We start from the raw sequence: 14,802 nt of genomic DNA on the forward strand, positions 1-14,802 counted from the left end.
CACCAGACCAGTCAGCAGTGTTGGGAATCTTGGCCCTCAAGGTCCCTGCCTAGCCCTGGCCCTGGACTTCAGCACTGGTCAAAGGTCCCCAGAGCTGCCCTTGGCTCTGAGCAGGTGAGTGAGCTTCCCAGAGCACTTTTGTCTGGGCCTCTGTGCCAGTGTAAACTGATACTAGTGACTTCCCTCCCCCACCTCTCTGCCAGCTATCTAAGTTTTCTTTGTTATGTAATCAGGCTTAATTTAAGCAGGCTAGTCCATCCATTTAGAAATGATTAGTGAAGAAAGGTGAATGGGGAGGGATCAGAGTCCCTTAGGTGGCCACCATGTGTGAGTCCCCTCGCTCTTTGGGGTCTTGGTTTCCCTTCCGTGAGTTGGGGCAGCTGAAGGGAAGGGCTGCTCAGGTGGTCCTGCCACATCCTAGTGTCGTGTGTGGTGAGTACAGGTGAGAGTGCTCCCAACCAGGGCAGATCCTGCTCCTAGGCAGTGTGTCTTAGGAAGGAATTGGTAAAAATGATGTCATTGCTAAGAATGACGTCTTTTTTGCTGTTTATCCAAAAGGAAAGAAAAAGCAGAAATAAAAACAGCAGGCAGCTGTCCACCAGACCCCATGCAAAGGGCTTTTCCTCGAATCCTCACAGAGACTTTAGGCAGTAGGTGCCATTAGGAGCCTCACTTACAGATAAAAAAAGGGGGCAGAGAACTGAAGTGAGTTGCCCAAGGACACACATGGAAGAGGAAGCCGCAGAGCTAGGATTTAGATACAGAGGGGTCTCCAAGCCTGTCCGTCCAGGTTTGAGGTCCTGGGGCTGTATATTCCATGGAAACTGAAAGGTGTGCAGGGGGTCCTAGGGTCAGGATGGGGCTTTATTTCTGTCCCTTCCTCGTGATGCTGCAGGGACTGTGACCTGGATTTCCCAACACCAGTGCCCTATGGCTGGTAGCCTCCACCTGGGACTCCAGGATCTATTGTTTGATTCAGTCATTATTCAGTTCAAACCTGCATTGCTGTTCTTTGAGCCAAATGGCCATTTATCAGCAAGTAGAGAAAAACACCCACACCTTCTAGCAAGATTAGGCTAAGTGCTGTGGTTCTTAATGACAATTCAAGCCATTTTGATTAACTTAGGTGGTGGTTTTCTCCTTTCCAGGTAGGGAATATACTGGAGTCTTTCTAAAAATAGTTCTGGTGAAGATAAACATTTATTGAGTACCTACTGTACTCCACTAGGTGAATAAATGGATTTCTCGTTCATCTCAGGAAGCATGGTTAGGGGATTTTACAGACGAGGGAACTGAAGTTCAGAGAAGTTAAGTTATTTATCCAAGTTCATATAGCTGAAAAATAGAATAGGATTTCGACCTTGTGGTAGGTGGGGATGGGGTCATCTTTGTGCTGTCAGGAATGTGGCTGGAGTGGAGTAGAAGCTCTTTATATATAATGGATGAACTTCAAAGCTGGTCCTTCTGGCTTTTCCTGCTGCCCAGGCCACGTGCCCAGAAGGAACGCTGTCTTACCTGGGAGGTCTTTATTGACTGTTTGACACCCTTCCCATCCTATCCCAACCCTGTCCCCATGGCACCTAGTGTCCCCAACCAGAACATATGTTTCTTTTTTTTTTTTTTTTTTTGAGACGGAGTCTCGCTCTGTCGCCCAGACTGGAGTGCAGTGGCTGGATCTCAGCTCACTGCAAGCTCCGCCTCCTGGGTTTACACCATTCTCCTGCCTCAGCCTCCCGAGTAGCTGGGACTACAGGCGCCCACCACCTCGCCCGGCTAGTTTTTTGTATTTTTTAGTAGAGACGGGGTTTCACCGTGTTAGCCAAGATGGTCGCGATCGAACATATGTTTCTTATGGGCAGAGACGGTCTTTGAGCATTGGGTGGGTGGTTGAACTCGGTTTCTTTGAGATTTTGTGATTGGGATTTTCAGCAAAATATGGTAGCAGCCTGGTCAGAGGGGCGAGTCTGGCAGTGGGAGCCTGGGCAAGTCTAACTGTTTGCTCACTGGCAGAACGAAGTTGGGGAGGTTGGAGGGGTAGGGGAACTCTGAAAGCAAAAGAAAGCTCACAGGGAGCCCCATCGTGTAAAACCGATGACGGCAGAGCTGCCGGGCTGCAGCGGGGAGCCGGGCGGGAGCCTTGTGTGGAGTCTGTGAACATACTCTAGGTGCCTGGATACTACTCTTATCTCCCCGCACATGGGTTGATGTGCATCTGTGGTGTTTTGATGTGGACATTGTGTTAAATTTGTTTTTCTTTGCAGCCTTGTGACGCTTCAGTGAGTGTGTCTATATACAAAAGGAAAACAATTTTGGCTGGGTGCGGTGGCTCACGCCTGTAATCCCAGCACTTTGGGAGGCCAAAGTGGGTGGATCACCTGAGGTCAGGAGTTTGAGACCAACCTGGGCAACATGGTAAAACCCAGTCTCCACCAAAAAACACAAAAATTAGCCGTGCGTGGTGGCATGCGCCCGTAATCCCAGCTACTCAGGAGGCTGAGGCAGGAGATCGCTTGAACCCGGGAGGTGGAGGTTGCAGTGAGCTGAGATCAGGCCATTGCACTCCAGCCTGGGCAACAGAGTGAGACTCCATCTCACAAAAGAAAAAAATCCAAAAAACAAAAAAACTAAACAATTTTGAGGATGAGGCATTTCTTCCTTACTTATGAGCAGGATGTTTATGGACCAGTGACATTGACAAGGCTGGCAGCGTCAAGGAGAGGCCCTGGTTAGTCCAGCTTACTAGCAGTGAATTCAATTCTCTCTTGAAAGCAACCTGACGGTTGGAATATTTCAACCTTAGCCTTTGAATACTGACGGAGTGCCAGGCTTTCATCTGTCAGGATGCCCCTCTGTGACCTCAGCTAGTTAATGTCTCAAGCGCTTCTTTAGGAGACAGAATGGGTTTGTATTGAACCAACCACTACTGCCCAGTCTGGTGATGACCAGGGTTCTGGAACAGATAAGTTGTGTGACCTCCACAGATCAGGGCTGTTGACATTGCCTGTAAGTTACACTCTTGCAGCTGGGCATAGACAGAGCCCCCAGGGGCTTTGTGGACATGAACCAGTGAGGATTTAGGTGACTCTGACACAGGGTCTTCCCCAAGGTCAGGCACATAGGAGGTGACATCTGTGGGACTTAGCGTGTTGTAGAAACAGAGCATATTGGGACAGAGGGGACGTTGAAGATCACCTGGGATCCTTTAGCGTCCATCCCTTTGTGAGAGGTAGGATAGCCTAGTGGTTAACAGCATGACTCTGGCCGACCGCCTGGCCTCTTTCTAACCTTGCTTCTGTACTTTGTGACCTTGAGGCAAGTCGTTTGGTCGCTCTGTGCCTCAGTTTCCCCATTTGTAGAATGGGGATAACTGGTTGCTAATATTGCCGTTTTTATTGTTATAATTATTTTGCACATAGAAGGGTTGGAGGCTGAGAGAAGCAAGCTGATTGACCTGGGGCCATACAGTGTGTCAGCACCAGATGCAGGATGAGAAAGAACTGTGACTCAGGCCCTGTCCCTCTTACCAGGGCAGGGCAGGGCAGCTGGGCAGGAGAGACTGGCAGCTCAGTTCCTCCTCCAATCCAGGATTGTCCTTTCCCTTTCCGTCTCCCAAGGAGGTCACCAGTTGCACCCATGAAATCTTAGTCCTGTTATCTGGCATCTTTGGAATTTGCCCCACCTGTAGGGCAGAGATAACTTAATCCTTTTGGGTGGGTCACATATGGGATATTCTGAGTGTGTTCTCGGTACACTGGGCATGGGCCAGGCACAGACCCTTCCATCCCCCCCTCCTTCCATTGGAGGCTTTTCTGGAAAAGGGGCGGAGATCAGATTGGGCTTCTAGGGTCAGGGGATGTGGGATTGGCACCCTCGGAACCACAGGCAAGGCCAGGAGCTGCTGCCCATGGGTGGATAGGGAAATCTAACTGGTATGTGATGTTAGTGGTGACCTGGCAAGCAGCTGCAGCTTTGGAGAGAGCGGCCAGCCCATCCAGGGCCCCAGTAGAGAGGGCTTCTGTTGCATGGCTTGTTGCTTTCTCTCAGATATTGAAGAGCCCATCTGTCTTGCTTCCTGCATGACTTTTCATAGCTCCCATCATATTGCTGTTGGGTGCAATGCGTAGCCATGGAAGACACCTGATCATAAAGTAAATTCCACACACTCCAGCAAGATACTCAGGGCCTTGCATGGTCTAGTCCCATCCTGCCTTTCTTCCAGTAAACATTAATTGATCATCTAGGGTTGCAGCAGCTCTCCTAAGTCTGAGGCTGCCTCTCAACCCTTACCTGACTGCTGTCTTCTCTGCACACCAGACCCTCCAGCCACAGCTCATTGCCCAGATGTACCAGCATGTTCACCTCCTCCTGCAGCGAGAATTGTTTTCTTCCTCTCCATGCCAAATCTGCCCGTTTCTTTTCCAGTCAAAGTAAAATATGTACATAGTCACAAAATGAACTAGTGTAGGAGAGATTGTAGCGACAGCTCTGATGCTTACAGCTTGACATACGCTTCCTTTTTTCTAGGTGGCTGTTCCAATGGCTTCCTTCTGGCCACCTTCTCCAGGTTGGATGTGATCTGGAGTCTGGATCTCTACCCTATAGCACGCGCTGCTGTGACCTATTGCAAGGAGAAGGGGGGTTTGGTGCTGTGGCTTCTCTCCTGGGAGGCTGAGGAACTTGGTTATTGCTGTCTTAGCAGAATTGTTATTTTCTACCAAATGTGCAACGAAAACTCTTCACTGAGTCTTTTGTCCTTAGCAACAGCAGTGCCTCCTGAAGCCCCGGTACACCCTGAGTGTTTCAGGACTGTGTCTGGAGAGCATCAGTGACAGGTGGCGTGAATCCTCTGTGGTCCACTTCAGAGGCGGCAGATGTCCAGGAGGTCAGACTGCGGCTGGTCTTTTCAGAGGGACAAATGTGACCCTTCTGAAAACTGGGATCATTCGGGTACACAGGTGGAAAGACAGAGGAGCCTTTGTGGTTTGTTCTCACACATATGAACCCACTTTCTCCCCTCTCCAACATCAGGGTGACCTGAACGCTAAAGGAAGTCTAGGCCTTCCTGTAGGTGAGGGAGGGAAGGCCACGTAGACCTGATGTAGTTGGACAAGTGTTTTCCACCAGGTCTCAGCTCTTCATTTTGTCTTGGTATAGCTTTTCTGGCTGACTTTCTAGCAAGCTGGTTGGGCTCTTTGCTTGTTCCAAAATAGTAGTTTTCACCAGAGACTCTTCAGATGAGCAGGAAGCGTTTTTCAGAATGTGTGTTCCTCTAGCTTTGCTTGAGTCCCCTGCCATGTGATTCTGATAGGTAATAGTTTTCCCACCCCACTCCCCCTTTTTTGAGGTGGGGGCAATGACTACTTTGAGGGGAATCATTTTTCTCTTACTGGTTTCAAAACATTAAGAGCACCATTTTTTTTTTTTTTTTTTTTTTTGGTGACAGAGTCTTTTTCTCTCACTCATGCTGAAGTGTGGTGACATGATCATAGCTCACTGCACCCTCAGTCTCCTGGGCTCAAGTGATCCTCCCACTTTAGCCTCCCAAGTAGCTAAAGTGGCACCCATCATGCCTGGCTAATTTTTTAAAAAAATTATTTTTTGAAGAGATAGGGTCTTGCTATGTTGTCCAGACTGGCCTTGAATTCCTGGCAGCAAGTGATCCATCTGCCTCGACCTTCCAAAGTGAAAGTGCTGGGATTACAGGTGTGAGCCACTGCACCCAGCTCAAATTTTCCTTTTCATTAAAAACATACATATGTGTATATGTATGTATGTATGTATATATGTATATATTCATGTATATATATGTGTCTATGTATATATGTGTATATATATGTGTGTTTATTTGTGTGTGTGTATGTATATGCATTATATGTATATTCTCTTTGTGTATTTTTTTTTTGCCAGTTTGGGAGATGTTAGAAAAAGACATGATTTGGAATCTTGAAATTAGGCATATTTTTAATTTGTGCTCTGAGAGCTGCAGTTAAAGGATTGTTTGTGCTGCTCTGCTCTTGCCTGCGGTGTGTGGGAGTGATGCTGAGTGATGTCCTCCTGCTTTATTTTGCATGATTTTTTTTTTTTTTTGAGACAGAGTCTCGCTCTGTCACTCAGGCTGGAGTACAATGGTGCGATCTTGGCTCACTGCAACCTCTGCCTCCCGAGTTCAAGCGATTCTCCTGCCTCAGCCTCCTGAGTAGCTGGGATTACAGGCATGTGCCACGACACCCGGCTAATTTTTATGTTTTTAGTAGAGATGGGGTTTTGCCATGTTGGCTAGGCTGGTCTCGAACTCCTGACCTCAGGTAATCCGCCTGCCTTGGCCTCCCGAAGTGCTGGAATTACAGGTGTGAGCCACCACACCTGGCCAGTTTTGCATGATTTTTACATGACTTTTCAAAGGGCCAGGGTGTGACCATCCAAAGCCCTGTGAAGAGTCCCTCTTCTGTAAAGGAGCCTAGGAAGGGAGGAGGTTCGAGTGAGGAAGGCTGGTGGTTTTGGACGAGGAGCAGGTGGTTTTGGACGGGGAGCGCCGGTGGTTTTAGTGTGCATGGTGCTCTTTGATGTGGTTTGGGTTTCTGCATTTGTAGCGTGTGCCTCCTAAGGATGCTGGAAGGTGAGACAGGGCTTTCCAAGGCATAGATGGGGTTTGTGGCTTTACTTAGGAAGACAATCCTTTCCATAAAGCACAATGCCAAAAAAGCCTTTTCCTCCTGGGCCTCGCATTGTGATTGATTTGTGGCGTGGAGTTGCAGTGAGGGAGGGCTCTGCAGGAACCAGCTCCTTGGTCTGATCCTTTCTGGACAGTTGTGGTTGGGAGTTGGCTTCTTGGTGTCTTGAGAGTGTCCTCAGCAGACCCCAGTGAAGCAGGAGCATAGAGCTCTGGATGGGCTCATGGTGGACACGGGAGAGCTGCTGGCCAGGGGACTGCAGGGTGAGGCTTGGAAAACAGGGAGGGGGCTGGGCTTGGCCCCACATTTTACTGTGGTTCATTTAGTGAATGTCAGTGCTAGCTGGGAACAGTTGACAGAAAGAGAAAAAACTTACTGGTTTGATTTTGAATTCTGAAGCAGACATTGGGCAGCAGAGGCTAACATTTGGCATTTATCCTAACACTTTCGAGGTGCCTGAGCCTTGTTTCGTTTCTCTGGAAGAAAGTCTGCAATAGAGATGGTGCAGAGCAGCCTCTAGGGCTCAGCCCTGCCCCCGCTCGCCAGAGTTGTGCTGCTCATGGTATCACAGTGCTTGTTTGTTTCCTGTCTGTATCCCCATTGCACCTGGCTCAAGGGAGGTGTGAAGCAAATGCTTTAGAACGGGCCAGTGAGTAGATTTCACATGATTATTTCCTCAGTCCTAGAAATGCCACGTGAATTTCAAACATGGAAAGTTTTTTATTTTTGAGAAATTGGAGAGGTGGGAGTCACAGGCTGTCACCAGGTCAGGCAGGGAGTCAGTGGCTGCATTTCTGATGCTACAGGGGACTGGCTTGGGTGGCATGACCTCTGCAGGACCCACAGAAGGGCCTGAGGCCCCCTACAAGGCTCAACTTGCCCCCTTCTCTTTTCTCTTTTGTCTTTTGGTCCTGGGCCTGGATCAGAGGCTCCTTACCCACAGGATCTTGGACAAGTCATTTTCCTTCTTGGGCTCCAGTTTCCCATCTGAAAAGGTGGGGGCTGGGCTGGATGCGGTCTCCCAAGGGCATTGTAGCGCCTGTTACATGATTCCGCCAGCTCACCTGGGACAGAATGTGCATTTTCCACTCTCCCTCCTCCCTGCAGTGAGAGAACAGGCCAGTGAGACAGGCCTTTCCTGTTTTGTCATCTTAGGGGAGAATTGGTGTCAGGGGCTGACCCTTCACTTCGTTCTAGCCTTGCTAGGAGTTTGTGGAGCCAGTGGATGCAGACACAGAGTTCACATCACTGGGAGTTTCACTGTCCTGGAGCAGTTAGTTCTGGGGCTGGAGGGGACTTGCTCAGGTCACACTGGGAGTGGCAGTGTCAGGCCAGAGACCCTTGTCTCTTTGATTCCCCGGGCAGGACACATTTCTCCATCCTGCAGGCAGGTGCAGAGGAGGAATGCATGTTCACAGCCAGCACGCGAGGGCTCCTCTCAGCTGCTTATTTGGCACTCCCTGTCCCCTCCAGGGGCCAGCCACACAACCGCCTGCCTCGGCCTGCTCCCCACACAGTTGCCAGTGGGGTCTTTCTGACTCTCTCTGACACCTGGATGTTCTCCGTACTTGCTGCTTCAAGGGCTTAGGTTCCCATTGGCTACAGTTGTGTTTTCACACGTGTGTTCGGTCAGGTGTCTCTGGTTATTAAATGAGACAAGGCTTGCATTGCTAAAGACAGAGGTTTAGGAAGTGCCTCGGAAAACCAGGAGAAATGGGTTTCTTTCCCGAAGGATTTCCCAGAGGCTTTAGTATGCTAATGTGCTTATGAATTTCCAAGAGAGGAGAACTGAAATGCAAACATGGAAACTGATTTTACTGAACAGGAGGAGACTGGCAGCTAGGTCTTGGGCAGGAACTGAAACCTGGACAGGAAAAGAGATTTGTGAAATTCTCTGTCTCCGGTTGTGTGTGTGTGTGTGTGCGTGTGTGTGCGTGTTTATTTTTAATCTCTGCCCTGTCTCTATGCATCCTGATTCATTCATTTCCTTTTTCCTCCTCTCCACCCTCACTTCCTTTTTTTGTATTTTTAAAAATTGTAGTAAAATATACATAACAAAATTTCTCATCTTACCCATTTTTAAGCATACCGTTAGTTCAGTGGCATTAAGTACATTCCATAGTATTACGCAACCATCGTCATCATCCATCCACAGAACTCTCCTCATCTTGCAAGACTCAAACTCCTGTGCCCATAAAACAAGACCTCTCTGTCCTGTTTCCTCCTCACCCCAGCCCCTGGCTACCCCCATTCCACTTTTAGTCAACAAATTTGACTACTCTAGGCACCTCATATCAGTGGAATCATACAGTATTTGTCTTTTCATGACTGGCTCATTTCACTTAGCATGTTGTTGTCAAGAACTATCTATGTTGTAGCCTGTGTCAGAATTTTCTTTCCTTTTTTAAGGCTGAATAATATTCCACTGTATGGATCTATTACATTGTGTTTATGCTTTCATCTGGTGATGGACACTTGAGTTGCTTCCACTCACTCCCAGACTTTTTTTTTACCCCTCTCTGATCCTCAGGGAATAGAAAATGCCCAGCCTTCATTTTTACGTTTTATGGGTAGTGGAGCTTTAAAAAAGAGAGTACTTTGGGAGGCCCAGATAGGAGCATCACTTGAGCCCGAGAGTTTGAGACCAGCCTGGGCAACATAGTAAGACCCAGTCTCTACAAAAATCAGCTGGGCGTGGTGGTGCGCACCTGTAGTCTGAGCTACTCAGGAGGCTGAGGTGGGAGGATTGCTTGAGCCCAGGAGGCTGAGGCTGCAGTGAGCTGTGATCGCACCACTGCACTCTAGCTTGGGTGACAGGGTGAGACCCTGTCTTAAAAAATAAAAATAAAAAATAAAAAAGAGACTAAATTGATTATTGTCTCTCTGGCTGTGGCCACTTCGGCCTGCCTTCCTAGCCGCCTGCCTTCCTAGCCGCCTGCCTTCTGCCTCTCTTGCCTCTCCTGAGGCTGCTGCAGGGTTGATCCCTCCTGGCCTCTTGCCCTACACTACTTCAAGGCATCCTTGTGATTCGTTTCCTCCTCTTCTTATCACACACTTTCCTTGTTTTTCCCCATCGTTTTTTCTCCTCTGTATCCTGGTGTCAAGCTAACTGGGTGCTCCCTGCAGGCAGGTGGAAGAAATGATGGTGGTGCAGGATGAATGAGGCTCTGGCCCTAAACTTGGCTGCTGTGGCTGCAGTGGTCCCAGCGGGGGCCTGACCAGGCCCATCTCTGCACTCATGGACCACTTGCCTCTGTCTGGGGCTTGTGTCATTAACTGTGGCCTGCCCTTGAGTAAACCACTCTGAGGGCAGAGAAGTCCACTGAGGTGTGGTGACTGAGGCAGATCTCAATCTTTTAGAGGTTTATTCTGTCAAGGTGGAGGATGCACCAGGAAAAAGAAACACAAGTTACAGTAGGATCTGTGTCCTGTGCTTTTTCCAAAGAGGGCTTTGGGAACATCAGTATTTAAAGGGGAAAAAGCAAGCAGGAGGGAGAGAAGAAAAATAAAAGGAGGAAGGGTAGGCATTGAGGCAAGTGATACCATTCTTGTGAGGCTCTGATTAGCACTCAGTGAATCTGCATTTTACATGTGAAAAGAAGGGAGTTGGGGAAAGTCAATCATGGTCTTGCACTGAGTAAATCTACGTTTTACATAAGATAAAGTAAGCTTATGAAATTACAGCTGTCTGTTTGGGAACAAAAAGAAGGTCAGGTTTGCATGACTCACTTCCCAAGCTTAACTTTCTTTTCCTTTGACATAGTGAGTTTGGGGCCCTGAGGTTTTATTTTTCTTTCACAGCACAAAGATACCCAGTTGACCTTTTTGTTTCATAAGAGAATGATGCATTTTGGTTCAGTAGTGTTTACTCCAACTGCCCTACCCCTAATTTAAAAAGGGGAGGGGGTGAGAAATCAGTTCCAAATGTCCCTTCAAGTCTTGGTGTGATGACAGCCTCCGACTGGCTGACATGAGCAGTTTTTTAAAGGGGAGACCCTCTTGATGGCTTCACGTTATCACGGGGTGGGATGGGGACAGTCACTGTTGACAGCCAGCCTGTGCTGGGTGTTTCCCAGCAGCTCTATGGGAGATTATTCCAGCCAAGGATGGCCGTGCCCTAAGGTTAAGGAACCTGCTTGAGGTCCCAGAGCTGGAATTGAGATTGACAGCCTCGAACTGGGTGACTGTAAAGCCCGGGCACCCTCTGTGCCCCCTGCCTTCTCTCAGCCACTCCCTCCGGAGGTAACCAGAGGTAATTCCCGACTGCCCAGGCAGAGGACTGGGGCTGGAAGGGGTCTAGATGGTCACTTAGTGGTTCCCCAAGCTGAGTGCTGATCGAAATCGTCTGGGAGAACTTTAAAAAGAAAAAGAGGACTCGAATCAGTGCGTGCTTGGGTGGTGTCCACGGATGGGTATTTTCAAACATTTCCCAGGTGATTCTGATCATCAGCCCCTGCTCTGATCCTCCCTGATTTCATTTTCCAGCCAAGGACACTGGGGACCAGAGAGATGAGATGCCATGGCCAAGGCCACTGGGCTGTAGCCAGAGCCAGCATCAGGTCCAAAGTGCAACCTCAGTAGCCAGTTCTCCGTGCTCTGTGTTTGCTCAGACTGCCACCCCTGCTCAGCAGGGCTCTGGAACCCAAGGAAGGCCTTTGACCATAGGCTGGGCTTGCAAAACCTTGGTAGGACCTTGCCCTAGGCTGGAAACCTCAGGGCTCTAGTCAGGGCTCATCCCCAAGAAGATGCACTGCCATTCCCAAGGTATGGGAGCCTCTCCCCTGAAGGGCGCTGCCTGGAGCCACCTCTTGTTCACAGGCCCACGTTAGCCCCCCGCGGACAGGTTGCCTCTGCTCCACATGTGGTTCTGCAGATCACACCTAGGTTTGAGAAATGCAGTGACACGTGAGGTCCAAATTAAAGGTGATGGCAAGGATGGCTAAGTCCAAGAAATTGTGGCTCCTATTTAGGGGTGGTGGGCTAAGAGACAAGACACAGTACCCTTTCACTCCGGTGGGTATTCTAAGTTGGGTTTGTTTGTTCATCATTCATTCAACAAATATTTATTGGGCTCCCAATAAATCATCTTACTGGTCCTTAGAGATCTGCTGTGAACAAGACAAACACAACCCACTTCTGTGGCCTGCACAACCCTGGAAGGTCACACACTAGAACCCTTTCACTTGACCTCTCCATGAATCCCGTCATGTAGCCCCTCGACAGGGGACTCGTGTTATTACTGACAATAATGATGGTTTTAGACACGTATTATCCCATTTAATTTTCCCAACCATTCTCTCAGGTGGGGAAACTCAAACTTAGAGAGTTTAATGACCTTGCCCAGGGTCACACCATGAGTGATGGAATCTGAATTCAGCCCCAGTTCTCTCTGATTCAAAGCTGGGGTTCTTGACAGCCACATCGTACCGCCTGGTACCCTCGCTTTTTGTCAGGGGCAAGTATAAGAAGCAGCCAGGTGACATGCGAAGCCTTATTTGCTCTAAAACTTGAGCGATTTCATGTGTCCTAAAGGAGGAGTTTTGTCTCTTCCTTCCCAGCATGAGCACTTGGCATGGTGTGTACTTCATTTGGTCTGGCCAACAGGACACTCGGGAGCTGAATGAGGGGTTGTGACCGTGACCTGGGTATTCTCTTGGTTCAGATACCTTCTTGGTTGGCACATTCACTTGCTTGTCCTTCCCTTGGTCTTTCTTGCTTATAATGTATCCCTTTTTTAATTCTTATTTTTTTTTTTTTTAAGACAGGATCTCGTCTGTCACCCAGGCTAGAGTGCAGTGGCACAAACATAGCTTACTGCAGCCTCAAACTCCTGGGCTCAAGCAATTCTCCCAGCTTAGCCTCCCAAATAGCCAAGACTACAGAGGTGTGCTACCATGCCTGGCTAATTTCTCTTTTTTTTTGTTGAAATGAGGTCTCATTATATTGTCCAGGTTGGTCTCAAACTCTTGGCCTCAAGCGATCCTCCTGCCGTGGCCTCCCAAAGTGCCAGGATTACAGGTGTGAGCCATCACACCTAGCCTAATGTATCATCTTATTAAATCAGATCAAATCCTTTTTGAAACAACTTAAAATTGAAATCACTTTTAAAAACCAAAGGGTGCAGGGCCACCCTCCCCAGGACGCTGGGGCCCAGGTGTCTTGGCAGCTGCCTTGGACTGGGCCAGAAGTTGTTTTCACCACTCTGTGGTAGGAAAAAGGGAGCAGAGTAGCGAGTTTTCAATAAAGCTAAATCTGGCCAGGTGCAGAGGCTCACGCCTGTAATCCCAGCACTTTGGGAGGCCGAGGCAAGTGGATCTCGAGGTCACGAGTTTGAGACCAGCCTGGCCAACATAGTGAAACCCCATCTCTACTAAAAATATAAAAAATTAGCTGGGCATGGTGGAGGGTGCCTGTAATCCTAGATACTCAGGAGGCTGAGGCAGGAGAATCGCTTGAACCTGGGAGGTGGAGGTTGCAGTGAGCTAAGATGGCGCCACTGTGCTCCAGCCCGGGCGACAGTGTGAGACTCCATATCAAAGAAAAAAATAAAAAATAAAGCTAAATCTAATTTAAGGTACCATTTTATAATCAGAGGTAGTCTTCCTTTTTTTTTTTTTTTTGAGACGTTGTTTCGCTCTGTCGCCCAGGTTGAAGTGCAGTGGCGCAATCTCGGCTCATTGCAAGCTCTGCCTCCCGGGTTCACACCATTCTCCTGCCTCAGCCTCCCGACTACAGGTGCCCACCACCACGCCCAGCTAATTTTTTTTTTTTGTATTTTTAGTAGAGATGCGGTTTCACCGTATTAGCCAGGATGGTCTCGATCTCCTGACCTTGTGATCCACCCACCTCAGCCTCCCAAAGTGCTGGGATTACAGGCGTGAGCCACTGTGCCCGGCCTCTTACTTTTTTTCAAGCATTAAAAATGCCCTTTTAGGAAATGATGTTTGCGGTAGAGGGCGGTGGTGATTGTTGCTTATATTGTTATTGTTTTTGTGTCCTTTCTGGGCAAAATAAAAAGTTGGCCTTGGTGTGTCCATTTCCTTTGTGGTTTTAATAGCTGGTGAAATCTGAACTCTGAAAATGACCACTAATTCAGGTGATTGGTTTTCACTGTTCCTCCGAGCCTGGGGTACCTGGGGCTGTCTGTCCTGGGGAGTGACAGGGAGCCCCAGGGAGTCCTTTGCCCGTCTTCAATCAGAGACGCCCTCCTTTTTTATATATAGGATTAGATTTTTTGTATGATTTTGTTTGGAGATAAAAGGATACCCCTGCCAAAAGTTGAAAAGCTTCTCCTCTAGGATGTGTGTGTGTGGGGGGAGTGGGGGAGGGAAGGAGTGGGGGAGGGAGGGAGGAAGGGAGGGTGGGAGGAAGGAAGGGTGGGAGGAAGGAAAGGAAGGAGGCAGGAAAGAAGGAAAGGAGGAAGGGAGGGAGGGAGGAAGAGAGGGAGGGAGGGAGGAAGAGAGGGAGCGGGGAGGAAGAGAGGGAGGGTGGAAGAAGGAAGGAAGGAATGTGGTTACTTCGGTGGGACTGAGCCATGGTGATCTTCCACTTGGCGAGTATTTCTTACCTACTGTACTAGTCAGAGTTCTCCAGAGAAACAGATACTAAGATGTGTGAAGTCTACTTGGGTTTATAAGACCAGCCTTTGGTTGAAGACCTTCCCTAGGTCCTAGCAGACAGAAACCAGGAGAGACAGAGACATCTGTATCCGGCTACATAAAGAGGTTATCTAACTCTCTGCCTGTTCTCTGTCTCTGTCTGTCTGTCTGTCTGTCTGTCTATCTATCTGTCTACCTACCTACCTACCTATCTAATCTCCCTACCTACCTACCTATCTAATCTCCCTACCCACCTACCTACCTACCTACCTACCTACCTACCTAGAAATCGAGAGATTTACTTTGAGGATTGGCTCACATGATTGTGGGGACTAGCAAGTCCAAAATCTGCAGGCTGTAGATTTAGGGAGAGCTGATGTTACAGTTTGAGTCTGAAGGCAGTTTGGAGGCAGAATTTCTTCCTTGAGAGAGACCCAGTTTTTTTCTCATGAGCCCTTCAGCTGATTAAATGGGGGTGTATGTACCCATGGTATACAGGTTAATCTACTTTATTCAGTGTCTACTGATTTAAA

General features: G+C 48.6%; 1 protein-coding gene across 4 annotated transcripts in view; it reads left to right on the forward strand.

Moving 5' to 3' along the window:
* SLC25A37 (solute carrier family 25 member 37) overlaps positions 1-14,802 on the forward strand; it is a 47,928-nt gene that overhangs the window by 22,869 nt on the left and 10,257 nt on the right. The gene's annotated exons all lie outside the window — the stretch shown is intronic.

This window comes from Chlorocebus sabaeus, chromosome 8 (genome assembly GCF_047675955.1).
Source record: "Chlorocebus sabaeus isolate Y175 chromosome 8, mChlSab1.0.hap1, whole genome shotgun sequence".
NCBI lineage: Eukaryota > Metazoa > Chordata > Mammalia > Primates > Cercopithecidae > Chlorocebus > Chlorocebus sabaeus.